Raw genomic sequence first — 18,832 nt, 5'->3', positions numbered from 1 at the left:
ACAATAATGTATTTTCCAGAATGACAGTGATATTTATAAATGACTTTCACTAGAAAAAGAAAACACGCCACTCTAATCAATAGGCAAATAGTCTGTAATGTAAAGATTAACATCAGAATATTTAAAATTTAATACTTTACCACTTCATATAGCACTTTGGAAGTCAATATCTTTGAAAACCTGGTCTGTTTTCCTGCTTTGAAAGCATTATATATTTAAGGTTTCTAAATAATTTATATAGTCCATGTGATTAAAAATGAAAAAAAAAAGTAAGTCCATCCATTATCTTCTGCAGCTTCTGTCTGGATATTAGTTTACTCTAACTGCTTATTATTCTTTCTTCCTCTCTTTTATAAGGTGTTCAATATTTACTTTGAAGGAAATGAGGAAAAGTCCCACCTACTCACTATTTAAAGATGCATAGATAGCTGCTGCCCATGTATAATACAGAGATGTTTTCATTGCATTGTTCCTTTTAGGTCTGGCTACAAATTCTAGGATTAAATGGCAACTAAGCATATTGTGCTTTATTCTCCCCTTTGACCTATTCTGTGATAGAGTCAAGAGCATGTATATATAAATCTGAACCCCATTTATAGGATCCATATGGTTCTATAGGGTTCTATAGATAGTTTTTATCAATCATTAGAAGGGAGACATTTGAACCACCCCTTTTCTTTTGATTCTGAACACTTAATCAATAAGTATGTATGGGTCAGATACTATACTAAGTGATAAGAATACAAATGAAAAGATCTAACAGATGCTATCCTTAATGAATGTTTGTACTATTGAGGAAAACAAGGTGGATATAACAAATATTTAGCCCCCAAAACACAAAGTAAATAACAGATAATTTGGGAGTCATTAGTAGCTGATAAAATCAGGAAAGAAAGAGATATCTTTGGAATCCAGTAGTGAAGGAGGATAGGGATTCTCAATTTCAGAATGAGGAGAGACTACATTCTAGACATGGAGGAAGAGGAGGTTCATCTTAGATGTGGAATACCCTGTGTAAAGAACAGCAAAATAACTTAGTTTGGCTAGAACAAAAAGGCTATGAAAAGAATCATGTGTCACTAGGTTAGAAATGAAGGTTGGAACTGCATTGTAAAAGGTATTGAATGCCAAACAGAGGTTATATGAAGCCATTGTTATTTATTGAGTAGGTGATGTGATGTGGTTAGATCTATACATCAGGGATTTCACTCTGATAGTCTTGTGGAGAGCCTAGTGGAGCCTTGTTTATGCTTTTATACCCCAGATTGTCATCTTCAAATTGAAAAAGAACAAGAAAATAAGGCCAAAATACCTATTTGTATGCAAGATATAATTTGATGTACATTTCTCCCTATATACATTACTATCGGTGACCAATAATTTTCTGAAGCTCTTGGTTTCTGAAATAACTTCTATTGATTTTGTTTTTGAGAAAAAGAGTCTTTGGCTTTTCAAGGAAGATTTTCACATTGGAATATAATATATGAAAGTCACCATGAGAGTGGTTGTAGAGTGTGACACAAAGTTAGTGCCCTGAAATGAGTTCATGATTTGGAGTCAGAGGACTTTGGGTTAAGTCCAAACTCTGCTTCTTGAAACAATTTAACTTCTCATGTCCCAAGTTTCTTATCTGTAAAATGCAGAGTGGAATGGGCTAACTTCTAAGGTCCCCTCCAGCTCTCTGGGATTCTAAGGTGACTGCAAATCTTATTTCTGACAGACATTCGTTGTATAATCTAAATTACATCACTTAACCTGGTTGCACCCCCAAGAAACTCTCCAAAACTATCAGTTACCCAATAGTTGTACAAAGAATAAGTTCACAAATGAGTTTTCCTACACCAGTGAAAATTATATCTCAACAAACTTTTTTTAAAAAATTAAAGAACAAAAAGGAAGGAGCAGATGATAAAAGGAAGGACAGAAGAAAGGATAGATATGGTAGAAGAAAGTTAAAAGGGAGGAGGCTTGATTGAAGGGAGGGAAAATTGAGGGAGGTAATTATCATAAAGAAAACACTGCAAGGAGGGATAGGATAAAAAGAGAGAGAAAAGTACAACTGGGGGAGAGGGAATAGGATGGAGCAGATGTAGAATTAGCAATCATAACCATGAATGGGAATGGAATTAACTATCTCATAAGAATAGAGGCAGGTAGCAGGGTAGTTAAAAACCAGAATCCTACTATATGTTTTTAAAATAATACATTTGAATCAGAGAGATATACACATAGTAAAGTTTGTAAAAGATTGGAGCAGAATATATTATGTTTCAACTGAAGTAAAAAAAAAAAGACAAAAGGTAGGATAAACAATCCTGATCTCAGAGAAGTCAAGAGCAAAAATAGATTAATACAAAGAAATAATGCATGGAACTATATGTACATAAAAGCCACCAAAGACAATGAAGTAAAATCAGTACAAAACTTAAATGTACCATGTGGTATAGAATCTACATTTTTTTTTTTGTTTAGCATCTACATTTTTAGGGAGAAGTTAAATGAATTGCAAGTCCTAGACAACAAAACTATTCTAGTAGGGGACTGCAACCTTCTTCTCTCAGAACTACATAAATTTGAGATTTCTGACAAAGATGGTGGAGAGAAGTCAGGCACTGTCTTAAGTTCTCCTGGCTTTCCCTCAGATTTAACATGAATCAAGTCTCTGAACAGAATTTGGATCCACATAGAAGAACCTAGGAGAAGAACATCTAACAACAAGGTCTGTCTCAGGGGAGCTTAGGTGAACCAGGCACAAAGAGCAGAGAACCAGCAGAAGGGCAGCAGAGTGAGGCCCAGGGACTAACCTGAGAACAACTTTGGAAGCATTTGCTGTGTGTCCAGTGGCAGGGAGAATTCTAGTGTGAATGTACTGTATGGGGTGGACAGCTCCAGCCTTGGTGTATAGACATTGATCTGGTCAGCTTGGCTGGTCTGGAAGACCAGGGCTGAAAGCCCCTGTGTTTCCAAAGAAGTCCTCTTGTTTTCAGTTGAGTCCCCTCGCCTCCATTCCTGTGGGAGTAAGTGACACTTCCCAGAACAAAGTAACAACCTATCCCATGCCCCCAGGCTCAGGTGTGGACAGTAGATCTCCCCAGGTGCTGATTGAGGATTAAGGAGTACAAGGACTCAGTTCACATTGTTCAAGGATAACCAGGATCCTGCTGTGCACTTCTCTCCATCAGACCTAGGGAAAGAACCACTAATCAAGGTCACAGACACTCCAGAGAAAATATTTAGTATCCCCTCTGGCTGGACCACTTGGAGTTACTAAGCACATTGAGCAAAGGCTCTAGGGATTTCAACAACAAAGGTCTGTGAACCAGCACCTCCTCAACACAAGATCCTAGGAAAATGAAGAAAAGCCAATAGGGGGTCCATTGAGAGTTACCTTGAAGAAAAGGATGCTAACTTAGAGAGAACTAGAATTTCAGAGAAGAATAGGAATTGGTCTCCAGCCCAGAAGAGATCATGAAAGAATTTAAAAATCAATTAGAAAAATTGGAAAAAGAAATGCAAGAGAAAGTTAACACTTTGTAAGAGAAAATTATCATCTTGCAATAAGAAAATAAAAATACTATTGGACAAGTGCAAAAAGAAAATAATTTTCTTCAAACCACAATTGGGCAAATGGAAAATTCCTTCAAAAATAGAATTGACCAATTGAAAAAGGAGTTGCAAAAGGTAAATGAAGAAAATTCTTCTCTAAAAAAAGATTGCAATCTATGGAAACTTATGACTTTAGGAGACAACAGGAATCTGTTAAACACAACCACAAAAACTGAAAAATAGAAGAACATATCAAATACCTCATCAGCAAAACAATTGGCCTGGAGAAAAAATCCAGGAGAGATAACTTAAGAATCACTGGGCTTCCTGATAACATTGAGGAGAAAAAAATAATTGGCTCCATACTTCAGGATACAGTGGAGGAGAATTGTGCTGATATAATGGAACTAGAGGGCAAAATAATTATTGAAAGACTACATTGATCCCCTCCTGAAAGGGATTTCTAAATGAAAACTCCTAGTAATATTGTGGTCAAATTCTAGAGCTATCAGAAAAAAAGAGAAGATCCTGTAAGCAGTCAGAAAGACATCATTTACATAACAAGGAGCCACAGTGAGGATTATACAGGACCTAACTGCATCAACATTAAAGGATTGAAAGGCCTGAAATTTGATATTCCAAAGATCAAGGGAGCTTGAAATGCAACCAAGAATTCACTATTTGACAAAACCAACAGGGGTGAAACAAGGATGCCCATTATCACCACTGCTATTGAATATTGTAGTAGAAATGTTAGCTTCATTAAAAAGAGAATAAAACAAAATTGAAGGAATTAGAATTAGGAAGGAAGAAACAAAACTCTCACTCTTTGCAGCTGACATGGTGGTATACCTAGAGAACAATAACAGAATCATCTAAAAAGCTGCTACAAACAATGAGCATCTTTAGCAAAGTCACAAGATATAAAATAAACCCTCATCAACCCTCAGTATTTATATATATATATATATATATATATATATATATATATATATATATATATATATATATATATATATTACTAGCAAGATCCAGCAGCAAGAGCTAGAAAGAGAAATTCCATTTAAAATAACTTCAGACTATATAAAATACCTGAGAGTCTACCTTCCAAGGCAGACTCTGAAACTCTATGAAAATAACTATAGAACACTTTTCACACAAATAGAATCTGTTTTAATTATGTGACAAATATCAACTGCTCATGGATATGCTGAACGAATATAATAAAAATGACAATTCTACCCAAATTAAACTACTGATTTAGTGCCATACCAATCAAACTAACAAAAAATTACTTTAATGAGCTACATACATTGTAACTACATTCATATGGAGAAACAAAAAGTCAAAAATATCAAGGGATTTAATGAAAAATAGTGCTAAATAAGGTCACCAGATGTAAAATTATATTATAAAGTAAAACTATCTGGTAGTGGCTAAGAAATAGAGTGGTAGATCAGTGGAATAGACTAGGTGCAAAAGAGACAGCAGGAAATGAATATAGTACTCTGCTATTTGATAAACCCGAAGGGATAAGAACCCATTCTTCAATAAAAGCTGTTGGGAAAATTGGAAGATAGTATGGCAGAAAATTAGATGAGACCAACATCTCACACCCTATACCAAGAAAAGTTCAAAATGGGTGGAGGATTTAGATATAAAAGACAATATTATTAACAAACTGGGAGAACAAGGAATAGTTTACCTGTCAGATCTATGTAAAGGGGAGCAGTTTATGAGCAAGGAAGAGATGGAGAACATCATTAAAAACAAAGTGGATAATTTTGATTACATTAAATTAAAACTTTTTTTGCACAAACAAAACTGCTGTAACTAAGCTCAAAAGAAATGTGCTAAATTGGGAAACAAATTTTACAACCAATTTTTCTAACAAAGGACTCATTTCTAAAATATATAGAGAACTAAGTCAAGTTTATATGAAAAATAGCCAATCCCCAATTGATAAATGGCCAAAGGATATGGAAGGGCAATTCGCAGAAGAGGAAATCAAAACGATCCATAATCATGAAAAGTTGCTTAAATCACTACTTATTAGAGAAATGCAAATTAAAGCATCTCTGAGCTACTACCTAACACCTCTCAGATTGACCAATATGGCCAGAAAGGACAATAATCAATATTGGAAGGGATGTGGGAAATCTGAACACCAATGCATTGTTGGTGGAGCTGAGAACTTATCCAAACTTTCTGGAGAGCAATTTGGAATTATGGCCAAGGGGCACTAAAAATGTGTAAGCTGTTTGATCCAGCAACAACACTATTGGGTCTGTATCCTGAAGAAATCATGAAAAAGGATAAAAATGTTATTTTTACAAAAATATTTATAGCAACTCTGTTTGTGGTGGCAAAGAATTAGAAATCAAGGGGATGTCCATCAATTGTCCAACAAGGGCTGAGCAAATTATGGTGCATGTATGTTATGGAACACTATTGTTCTATTTGAAATCAAGAAGGATGGGATTTCAGAAAAGCCTAGAAAGACTTTTATGAATTGATGTTGGGAAAGAGGAGCAGAGCCAAAAGTACATTGAACACCCTAACAGCAACATGAGGGTAATGATCAACCTTAATGGACTTGCTCAGTTCATCAATGCAATAATCTGGAACAATTTTAGAGTACCTGAAATGGAGAATACCATCTGTATCCAGAGAAAGAACTTTGGAGTTTAAACAAAGACTAAAGTCCATTACCTTCAATTAAATAAAAAGGTCTCCTATGTACTACATAATTTTGCTAACTCTAATATTTTATTTTCTCCTCAAGGATATGATTTCACTCTCAACATATTCAATTTTGCTCAATGTATAGCATGAAAACATTGTAAAGATTATCAGACTGCCTTCCGGGGAGGGGTGAGGGAAGGGAAAGAGGAGGAAATGCAAAATTCAAAACCTTACCAAAAATGATAGGTAGAAACTACTATTGTATATAATTGGAAAACAAAATATTTATGTAATAAAAATGCACTACATAAATTTAAACACAAAAATTAACTAGAAATTTGTTTTTGAAAGGGATAAAGACAATTTTAGAAAAGGTAGATATTATAACTCTTTGGAGAAAATTAAATGGGGATAGAAAGGTATTTACATTTTTGTAAGTGTTAATAGCACACAAATTGATCATGTAATAGGGCATAAAAATCTCATCATCAAATGTATAAAGGCAGAAATACTAAATAAGTCTTTTTGGATCATGATATAATAAAAATTATGCATAATAAAAAGTCATAGAAATATAGTTTACAATTAATTGGAAACTAAAAAACCCAGTTTTCAAATATTCATGGATCAAACAACATATTATGGAAATAATCAATAATTTTATCCATGACAATATAACTAAATTGGTGGGATGCAGCCAAAGCAGATATTAAGGTAAATTTTATAACTCTTTTGTTTTTGCTTATTTCACTCAGCATCAGTTCATGTAAGTCCTTCCAGGCTTTTCTGAAGTCCCATCCCTCATGATTTCTTATAGAAAATAGTATTCCATCACATTCATGTGCCACAATTTGTTCAGTCATTCTCCAATTGATGGGTATCACTTCAAATTCTAATTCACAAAAAGAGTTGCTATGTTTTACCAATACATTTAAATGTTTGTTCCATTTGTCAATTAATGAACAATTTTTTCACTTTCCCATTTTTCAGTTAATATTTTTGTAACAAATATATAGTAAAGCAAAATATATTCCTACATCATTCATGTTAAAAAAAAAACTTTTCTAAAGCTTTCCCTTAAATTCTTTTCCTCCCAGTCAGAAGGTGAGTTACATAGGACATCAATTTGAATCATGGTGGTTCATTGCATTGAACATAACTTAAGTAGTTAAAAGCTATTTGTCATTACTTTGTCCAATGATTGAATTGCCAAACCTGATTATCTTTTCAAAAAATCCCATAATTCTTTATTTTTTTTGTTTCATTTCACCTGTTAAATATTTTTATTACACTAATCCCTCCTGGGTCCTGTTTTTTAAGTTTCATAATTCCTTGATGGATCATCTTCCATACAGTGACCCCTAAATATTAGTCCATCCCAAAGTTCTGTCTAGGTCTCTCTTTTTTCTCTCTAACTCTCCATAGATCTCACTGCATCTGTCATTCTCTCTCCATCTCTCTGTCTCTGGCTGACTGGCTCATTTTGTCTCTCTCCTCTCTTTCTGATTCATCATAAGTTTCATTTAAATCTCATAATGAGATTGACTATGGGTAGAGGTGAGTCGGGTCACTGTAGACATTTATCACTATTTCCCTTATCTATGATTCATAATAACTTGGTGTTGAAAGGGGCTTTAAAGATTTAGGTATCCTATTGTTCCCAACCTATTCAGTGGAGATGTCTGCCAAGTTTTCATCCAGTCTGAGCTTACACATCTCTAATAATAAAGCACACAACTGTCTCATGAGCTAAACCATGAAATTTACTGTAAATTCTAGTAGAAAGTTATTTGCATTGGATAAATATCTGCTTTCCTGTATCTTCTATCTATTTGTCTTAGTTCTTTCTTTTGGTGTAATAAGACTATCCCCCTCTCCTCAAGAAAATTTTAAAAATATTTAATAGTCACTATCATAGTAACCCTAAGCAATCACTTCTCTAGACTAAATATATCCATTTCCATCTAAAAATCTTTAAATAATATGGAATCCAGACTTGAGTTCAAATCTAGTCTCCAAATGTATTAATGGTGTGACTCTGGATAAGTCATTTAATTATTAAACCTCGGTTTCCTGATATGTAAGACATAGTTAATGGTAGTATTTAAAGATTGCTGTAAAGATAAAATAGATAATAGATAAAGCATTTATGCAAGATATCTCTTATTGCTGTTGTTAATGCTTTGTCTCTACTCTTTATCTGTTTATTTTTAATTTAATCATGTTTCTTAATAAGTTATATTAAATCATATTATTACATTAAATTTCATTTTATTATATGTAGCACATGATTATGGATTAAAAGATCTTTTTGGAATCCTGATTCTGATTATATAGGAAAGTAGGGAACTGAGATTTTGAAGCTAATTGAAATTAACAAAAAAATAACAATAAAATACCAGACTGTATAAATATATATTTTTTCTCTCATCATACTTTATATGTTATCTGATAATAAATATGAATGCAAAATGTGAACTTCAATTTATTTTCCTTCTTTATATTTTTATATAGTTTTTAAAGAGTAGGAATGAATATGCAGCTATTGGTAGAAGCATGGAAAATTGAAGGAATACTACTTCTCATATAGTGGAAGATTAACATTGAGTACTAAGTGAGAAGTGAAGTGGTGAGACAATTGACAAGGGAAAAGTATTTTTCATTTTATCTCTACTGACTATATTGGTCTTATACTTATCTTTTTTTTCTAGATTATTTTATAGGTTGTAAACCTGTGATTTATATCTCTTGACAATTGAATTCTAATAGATCAAAGGATATATTGTATGAAAGTGTTCTGTATTTTCAGTTAAATCTGTCAATTTTTTCAAATTCAAGATGTAATTTTAACTGTCACATAATATGGATCGATGTCAAACAGTGAAATGAAGAACATCATCAAATATCTGTTTGACTGGAAAAGAAGGTGGACCAGTCACATATCAAGACTGAGAGACAATAATAGTTAGACTGTTGTGCTCAAACAGAGAAAGCAGTCTAGTTCATATTTATAGAAATTTACAAATATTTATATAAAGATATGGATGAAAAAGAGTAATAATCTGTGCCTTTAGGAGTGCTTTAGTGATGAAACCTTGGCTCTTTTTAAATATTGATCTAAGTCATCTGGATGCCTAAGAATATTGTGGCTGTTTTGTTTTGTTTTTCTCTATGATTAGGCTGCTGATATTTCAATATTGGGATGTAATTTTCTTATGAACCTGCTGAGTTTCAAATGCATAACAGCTAGGCTGTCAACAATGTGAAAAGCAACTGTTAAATATTATCGGCTTGTTTTTTCACAGTTTTTAAAATGGTAATCGAAAAGCTTGCCATTTGTGAATTAAAAACAGTGAGAATTCTTCATGACCTTTTAAATAGGGTCTTGGAATCCCAAGTGTCAAGTCAGGACTAATATGTAAGAAATTTTTGTTTGCTTCCTTTTTTCCATTGAAAAAATAATTTCCTTTTACATATTTAAAGAAAATCTAATTTTTATTTCTCATTCATTTGTATGCAAGCACAGAATACAGGATTTGCTGAGCCTTATTCATAGTGGGGATGGAAGCTTAGTAAGGCCCTCAAGGCATTCAAAGAGTTCAGGATCCTCTACTCTCATTAATTTCCATTGGTCATTTTTAAAATTTTATTTTTAATTCTTTTTCAAATTATTTAACCCTCTCCCCCACTTTCTCTCTCTCTCTCTCTCTCTCTCTCTCTCTCTCTCTCTCTCTCTCTCTCTCTCTCTCTTTCAACTACTATTGTCACTGCTGTCTCCTGGCTCTCCTTCTACTGATATAACCATTCATTCTTAAATACCTCTGTTGTTCTGTCATCAAGGTCAGATCTGCTAACAGTTCCTGCTTTCCCAAATCTTTGTCCTGAGCCATCTTGTCTTCCCCATTTATACTATTTCTCTTGATTTCAGAATTTCCAATGGATTCAAGAATGTCCTGACCTTAAAATTAATACATTATTTCCCCCCCTCCCTCCAGGGCTTCTTTACCTTATTTTCCTGTTATCATCAAGGGATTAACATCTTTTCAGTCATTAGGTTTATAACCTAGGTGTCCTCATTCCCTCTCAAACTTTTTATAATCAGTTGCCAGTTCTTTCAATTCTAAGCTCACAACATCTCTTGTATACAATAACCTCTTTCTAGTCTAATATTGCCATTATCGTGTGAAGTCTCTCACCAACTCAATTTTATTAAAATAGCTTTCATTTTTATTTCCTTACCTCAAGTTTTTCTTAATCCAGTCTATCCTCAACTTGGTTATCAGACCAATTTTCCTAAAATGTATGTCTTGCCATGTCATCCCATCCTCTTTATTCAGTAAACCTTTTTCATTTCTTATTTACATACAGGATTATTTCACTTGGTGATTGCATAAGCTCCAATTAGAGCGATCTTCTCCAACTCTACTACTCCTGCCTTCCATAACATCTTTCTTCTTAATTTATAATCCTATATCTTGAAAAGCCCTCTTTAAAATCTATCTGGACACTCACCAGTATATATTTTCTATATTTTGTTTGCATACAGTTGTTTAAATGTTAACTCTATCATTAGAGTCTTCTTTCCTTAACATAAATTACACTTTAATACCCTTTCTTTACAGAATCACCAGTAAATGATATCTGGCATATAGCAGGGGTTTAATAGATACTTCTTGAATTGAGTGGATTAAAGCATCAAAAAAAGTCTGGTTTTTCAATAAAAGAGGAGAATTTCAAACCATGAAAAAAAAATTCATAAATAATTAAAATATTTAATTCATAAGTACTTCAAAGAAGAGAAATAAAAGAAATCTAAATATGAATAATTACAAAAAGTAATGAAGGAGAGCATGAAAGAAAGAGAAGAAAAAAGGAATGAAAGAAAGAAGAAAAGACAAAGAAAGAGAGAGAGAGAGAGAGAGAGGGAGCCTATAATTCAATGGAACTGATACACAGAAAAAGAAAAGAAAACACTGCAAACACTCTAAAGGTAATATTCTACTTCTGGTCTGAGAAGTCATTTGCTCCCTTAGTGGAGTCCTGATTAAGATTCCCCCTTAGATACTATTTTCTAAGTATTTAATTAGTAAGATGCTCTAGCATGAAGCATTGTATTCCTTCCTACGGGTACTTTCACTAGCATCAACTACATTGCTTCATTGGCTACTGCTACTACTGCTTTTGATTTAGTGGACTTTCTAATGAATCTTTGGGAATCTCCTGACCTCTCAAAATCTTTGCATAATTCACCTTAAATTCATGCCTTATGATCAGAAATGAACAAATGCAATGTAAAAACAGTGATCATGTATTTACAGGATGGAAGATACAATTGCTCCCCTTGTTAGTTCTCAGGTCAAGATCACAGTAGTTTACTAAAAAGGAAAGATATGGATGGAGATGTACTATTCCACTAAACAATGCTGAAAAAAAAGATTAAATCATCAAATTTTTCCTGACTACACAATTGGCCAGAAAACTTCATTATCACACAGTATCAAATCCTGAATCTATTATGATACATCTGGAAGTAAAAAAAAAGAGGAAGCATCATGTTTGCAGAAATGAACTTAGAAATGGCAACAATGTAAAAATAGCTATAAGTAAGTGTTTAAAAAAAGGAGAGAATTTTTTTTCTAGGGCCAATAGAATTTCTTAAAGAGGTAACAAAATAAGAGTTTATTGAAAAAAATTGGAGGAAAGGTGAGCTATGTAAGAAAATGATAAAATGAGAATTAATAATCTTGTTTAAAAGGAACCCAAAAATTCACTTAAGAAAGGGTGGATTTACAATTTGGAACTATGCCCAAAATGCTATAAAACCATGCATGACTAGCAATGCCATTACTAGATTTGTTTTCCAAAACAGAGGGAAAACAAGAGGGGTAAGGCTCTATTTGCACAAGGCTATTTATAACGCACTTTTCTGGCAGCAAATAATTACAAATTGAGGAGATGTCCATCAGTTGGGAAAAGGCTGAACAAATTGTGGTATGTGATTATGATGGGAATCCTATTCTAACAATTTTTTATTGATATTTCATTTTTCCAAATATATATATTGATATGCACATGTATATTTTTAAATTATAACATTTCCTTCTACCCAATAAACATGTTTACAGATTAGTCATTTTTGGTATGAGGTATTAGGATTAAGGGAAAGAGATGCATAAGAGCTAATTTTTCTAAAGTGTTCATCAGATTCTGAAGGGTTTTTTTGTTTGATTTTGTTTTGTTTTTCTTCCTCTGGATGTAGATAGTATGCCCATAGCTAATCTACTCTGGACTACTGAGAAGAGATGCTTCCATCAAGGTTGATCAGGTTGTTAATATGTACATTGTTCTCAGGTTCAGCTTTCTTTGCTCAGCATCAGATCTTATAACTCATTCCATACTTCTCTAAAGTCCATATATGGTTTCTTATAGAAGAATAAAATGCCAAATACCATAACTTGTTTAGCCATTTCCCAATTGATGGGCATCCCTTCAGTTTCCAATTCTTTGCCACTACAAAAAGAGCCACTTTGAAAATTTTGAAATATGTGGGACTTTTCCTATTTTTATGAATTCTTCTTGATATAGGTCTGTAATTGATATTGCTGAGTCAAAGGAAGTGAACATTTTTATTGCTCTTTGGGCATAGTTCCATATTGCTCTCTAGAATGGTTGGATCCATTCACAATTCTACCAGCATTGCATAAATCCTCCTACAACTTCTCTAACATTGATCATTTTGGGTGTTAATTTGCATTTCTCTAATCAATAATGATTTGGAGCACTTTTTCATGTGACTATAACTTTAATTTCTTCATTTGAAAACTGTCTATTCATATCCTTTCATCATTTAACAATTGGGTAATGATTTGTAACTTTACAAATTTGATGCAGTTCTATATATAGTTTAGCAATGAGACCTTTATCAGAACTCCTAGTTATGAAGATTATTTCCCAGCTTTCTGCTTTCCTTCTAATTCTGCCAGCATTGATTTTATTAGTGCAAAAACTTTTAAATTCAGTAAAGTCAAAAATCATTCATTTTGCAGTTTATAATGTACTCTTATTTTTATTTGGTCATAAATTTGTCCCCTTTCCTAGCTCTTATAAATAGAATATTTCTTGATCTATTAATTTATCTATGATGTCACTCTTTATGTCTAAATCCTGTACTCATTTTGACTAGGTTGTGAAATGTGGATCTATGACTATTTTTTGCCATAGTATTTTCCAGTTTTCTCAACAATTTTTGTCAGTTTATTCTTATCCCAGAAGCTGATTTCTTTGCGTTTGTCAAATAGTAGATTGCAGTAGTCATTTACTGCAGTTTCCTTTGAATTTATCCTACTTCACTGATTCATTATTCTATTTCTTAATCAGATTCCAGGCAGTTTTAATGACTGCCACTTTAATTTTAGATCCGGTAGAGCTAGGCCACTTTCCTTTACATTTTTTTCTTCAGTTCCCTTGCTATTCTTTTTTAAAAGATTTTATTTATTTTGAATTTTATAATTTTTCACCTAATCTTGCTTCCCTCCCCCAACAGAAGGCAGTCTTATAGTCTTTACATTGTTTCCATGGTAAACATTGCTCTAAGTTGAAGGTGATGAGAGAGAAATCATATCCTTAAGGAAGAAATATAAAGTATAAGAAATAGCAAAATTACATAGGATAACTGTTTTCTTTTTAAACTGAAGGTAACAGTCTGTGGTTTTTGTTCAAACTCCACAATTCTTTCTCTGGATACAGATGGTATCCTACATCACAGATACGTCAAAATTGTGCCCGATTGTTGTGCTGATGGAATGAGCAAGTCCATTAAGTTTGACCATCACCCCCATGTTGTTGTTAGTATGTATAATATTCTTCTGGTTCTGATAATCTCAGTCAGCATCAGTTCATGCTAATCATTCCAGGCTTACCTGAAATCCCATCCCTCCTGGTTTCTAATAGAACAATAGTGTTCCATCACATACATATACCACAGTTTGTTAAGCCATTCCTCAAATGAAGGATATACACTTTGTTTCCAATTCTTTGCTACCACAACAGAGCTGCTATGAATATTTTTGTACAAGTGATTGTTTTACCCTTTTTCATAATCTCTTCAGTAGTGGCATTGCTGTATCAAAGGGTATGCACATTTTTGTTGTCCTTTGGGTGTAATTCTAAATTGCTCTCCAGAAAGGTGTTTTTTTTTGGTTTTTGCAAGGCAAATGGGGTTAAGTGACTTGCCCAAGGCCATGCAGCTAGGTAATTATTAAGTGTCTGAGACTGAATTTGAATCCAGGTACTCCTGACTCCAGGGCCGGTGCTTTATCCACTATGCCACCTAGCTGCCCTCAGAAAGGTTTAATAAGTTTAGGGCTCCACCAACAATATTTTAGTGTCCCAGATTTTTCACATTCTTTCTAACATTGATAATTGTCTTTTTTGGTCATATTGGCCAGTCTGAGAGGTATGAAGACCCTTGCTATTCTTGACCTTTTGTTGCTCCAGATGAATTTTGTTACTATTTTTTTCCTAGCTCACCAAGCTAGAAAACAATTATCTTGTTAGTTTGATTGGTATGGTACTGAATAGGTAATTTAATTTGGGTAGAATTGTCATTTTTATTATATGAGCTTAGCCTTACCATAAGCAATTGCCATTTTCCCAATTATTTAGATATGACTTTATTTGGATGAGAAGTGCTTTATAATTGTGTCCATAAAATTTCTGAGTTTGTCTTGGGAGACAGATTCCCAAGTATTTAATGTTGTCCTTAGTTATTTATAAATAGAATTTCTTTTTCTATCTCTTGCTCTTGAATTCTGTTCTTCATATCTAGAAATGTTGACAATTTATATGAGTTTATTTTATATCCTGCTACTTTACTGAATTTGTTAATTGTTTTTAGATGATTTTAGATGATAAATATACCATCATATCACCTGCAAAGAGTGAAAGTTTTGCTTCCTCATTGACAATTCTGATTCCTTCAGTTTCTTTTTCTTCTCTTATTGCTAAAGCTAGCATTTCTAGTACTATATAGAATAGTATTGGTGATAATGGGCATCCTTGTTTTACCCCTGATTTTATTGGAAATGTTCTGAGTTTATTCCCATTGCATATAATGTTTGTTGATGGGTTTTAGATAGATACTATTCATTATTTTAAGGAAAACTCAATTTATTCCTAAACTTTCTAGTGTTTTTATTAGGAATGGATATTGCATTTTATCAAAGGCTTTTCCAGCATCTAATGCTATTCTGTTATAAGAAATGATGAGCAGGGGGCTCTCAGAGAAATCTGTAAAGACTTACATGAACTGATGATGTAAAGTGGAATGTCATATGTACAAAGTAACCAACAATATTATAGAATGACAAGTTGTGGATGGCTTAGATTTTTCTCAGCATTACTGTGATCTGAGACAACTCTAAAGGACCGATGGTGAAGAATGCTATCCATTCCCAAAGGAAGAGTTGATGATATCTGAATACAAAATGAAACATACTTTTTTTAAAAAAAAAACTTTATTTTCTTAAGATTTTTTTTAAATGGGGGAATCTATGGTTTCTTTTATAGGATTACTATTATGGAAATGCTTTACATGACTACACATTTATAGCCTATATCAACTTGGTTGCTTTCTCAATGAGGGGAAGTGGGAGGAGGGAGAGAATTTGGAACTCAAATTATTAACAATTATTTTTACATGTAATTGGGGAAAATTAAAACAATAAACAAATAAAAAAAAGATTACTTTAGAAGTAGAATAGGCCAAATGAAAAGGATTTGCAGAAATTCACTGATGAAAAACTCCTTAAAAACAGAAGTGAGGGGTGGCTAGGTGTCACAGTGGATAGAGCACCGGCCCTGGAGTCAGGAGTACCTGAGTTCAAATGCAGCCTCAGACACTGAATAATTACTTAGCTATGTTGCCTTGGGCAAGCCACTTAACCCCATTGCCTTGCAAAAAATCTAAAAAAAAAACCCCAGAATTGACCAAATAGAATGAGGTATAAAATCTCTCTGATGAAAATATTTCTTAAAAATCAGAATTGGAAAGCTGAAAGTCAAAGACACCATAGGACTTCAAGAAATAATAAAACAAAGTCCAAAGAGTGTAAAAAAATAAAAGAAAAATGAATATATTACATTGGATAACAACTGAACTGGGAAAGATATCAATAAGAGAAAATTTTAAAATTATGGGATTATTTGACAGTCATAATTAAAAAATAGAGCTTAGACATCATATTTTAAGAAATAATCAAGGAAAATGGTTCTGATAACCTAGAAATAGGAGGTAAAATGGAAATTAAAAGAATCTATAGTTCACCTCCTGGAAGAAATCCCTAAATGAAAATCATATTATAGTCAAACTCCAGAGCTCCCAGGTCAAGGAAGAAATATTGCAAATATCCAGAAAGAATTCATTTAAATATTTGGGAGTCATAGTCAGAAAAGTAACTATTTAGCAATTTCCATGTTAAAAGAATTAGAGGACTGGGAACATAATGATCTAGAAGTCAAAAGAGTCAGGATTATAAACAAGAATAACCTACCCAGAAAAAGCTGAATATAATCATTCAGACAAACAAACAAAAGGTATCTTATTAGAATACATCTAAATATTTCTGATGGAAAAAATCAGAATTAAATAGAAAATTTGACATATTACTCAAGATTTATTAAAAGTTATATGTGAAAGAATAATTTAAAATACTCAATATAGTTAACCTGTTTGTGATTCTATGGGGAAGAAATACGACAATTTCTAGAGAACTTTTCTTTGTTAGAGAAAGAATCTACATATAAAGAAAGCATGAATGGGAGTGTATATGCATAAGTATGTATATATGTATATATAGATAGATACATCTGTGTATATATCTATTTACATGCTTATTTGGGTTTATAAATCTATTACCCCAAAAGGAAATTAAGAGGGGAAGAGAAACAGAGATGTGGATGATGATGCCAAAAGAAAGAGATGATTAAGGGAGGCATTGCTTAGAAGCAAAACTTTTGAGGAAGGATAGGATAGAAAATTGGATAAATGGAAGAAATTGGAATGCAGCAAATTATACACTTATTTTAACTATAAATTATAATAGGATAAACCACTCACACAATAGAAGCAGAAAGCAGAATAGATTAGAAATCAGAATCCAACAATATGTTGTGTAGAAAAAAGCTACACAGTTATAATAAGGAACTGGAGTAGAATATAGTGTTTCAATTACAAAAAAAATAACAAGATCTCAAATCAAAGCAAAAGCAAAAACAGACCTAATTCAAAGAGATAATCACAATGCTACATATTGCTAAAAGATATCAGAGGCAGGTTAAAAATAATTACAACCAATTTCTCATCTTTTCTCAAATATAGAGGCAACTCAATCAAGTCTATAAAAATTAAGAACCATTATCCAATTGATAAATGGCCATAAGAAATAGGCAGTTTTCAGAAGAAGAAATTGAAGTTATTTATATCTATCTTAAAACATGATCTAAATTATTATTGATCAGAAAAAAACTAAAACAATTTTGAGATGCCAACTTGCTTCTGTCAGAAAGAATAAATACTTCTGGGGATGAGGAAAATAAGTACAATAATGAAATAGAGTCTAAGCAATCTGAACAGATCTAAGGAATGTGTGAAACAATATAGAACTATACCTAAAATAGTATAACATTGTGCATATTCTTTAATCCAGAAATAACTCTATTAGGTCTATATCTCAAAGGGATCACAGATAAAGGAAAAGGAGCTATATGGGCAAAAATATATTTATAAACCTTTTTGTTTTTGCAGTGACAATAAATTGGAAATTGGGGAAATGCTCTTAAAATGAGGAATGATTGAACAAGTTATGGCAGGTAATTGTGATTGGTGCTATTATTATAAGGAAAAAATATGAACTGATGTAAAGTGAAATGAGAAAAACTAGGAGATTTTTGGATATGCTAACAGCAATGTTGTGATGATGATCAACTCTTAAAAACTTGACTACTGTGATTAAAACAATTAAGACAATTCCAAAGGATTCAAGAGGAAAAATTGTTATTCACCTTCAGAGAAAGAAATTATGCCCTATGAATACAAATTAAGTAAATTTTTCTCACTTTAGTTATTCCAGTTTTTGTAATATGACTATGGAAATGTGTTTGTAGATTTCAAATGTATGGTTGAGAGCATATTGTTTGCCTTTACATTGACTGGAGAAGAATGTGAATTCAAAACATAAAAAAGTATGTTTAAAATAAAAAATAGCAAAAATCAAAAAAGAATATTCTAGACCAATTTCAGTAATGAATTATGTTCTTTTTAAAATTATTTGTATATTTATATGAAAAGATAGTTTTCAACATTCATATTTTTGAAGCTTTTGAATGCCAAAATTTTCTCCCACTTTCCCTTCCACATTCCCACCACATTACAGCAAATAATATGATTTCTTATACATGTTCTATGGTATTTAACATATTTAATAATTAAATGATTAAATAATTAAAACTAAGGGAGAAAATCAAGACAAATAATGGAAAACATAAAAGAAAATTTTAAAGCGAACATAGTCTATTTTATTCTGCATTCAGACTCCACAATGTT

Source organism: Macrotis lagotis, chromosome X (genome assembly GCF_037893015.1).
Source record: "Macrotis lagotis isolate mMagLag1 chromosome X, bilby.v1.9.chrom.fasta, whole genome shotgun sequence".
In the NCBI taxonomy this organism is placed as follows: domain Eukaryota; kingdom Metazoa; phylum Chordata; class Mammalia; order Peramelemorphia; family Peramelidae; genus Macrotis; species Macrotis lagotis.
The sequence above is the reverse complement of the archived record's forward strand: the minus strand, read 5'-3'. Positions refer to the sequence as shown.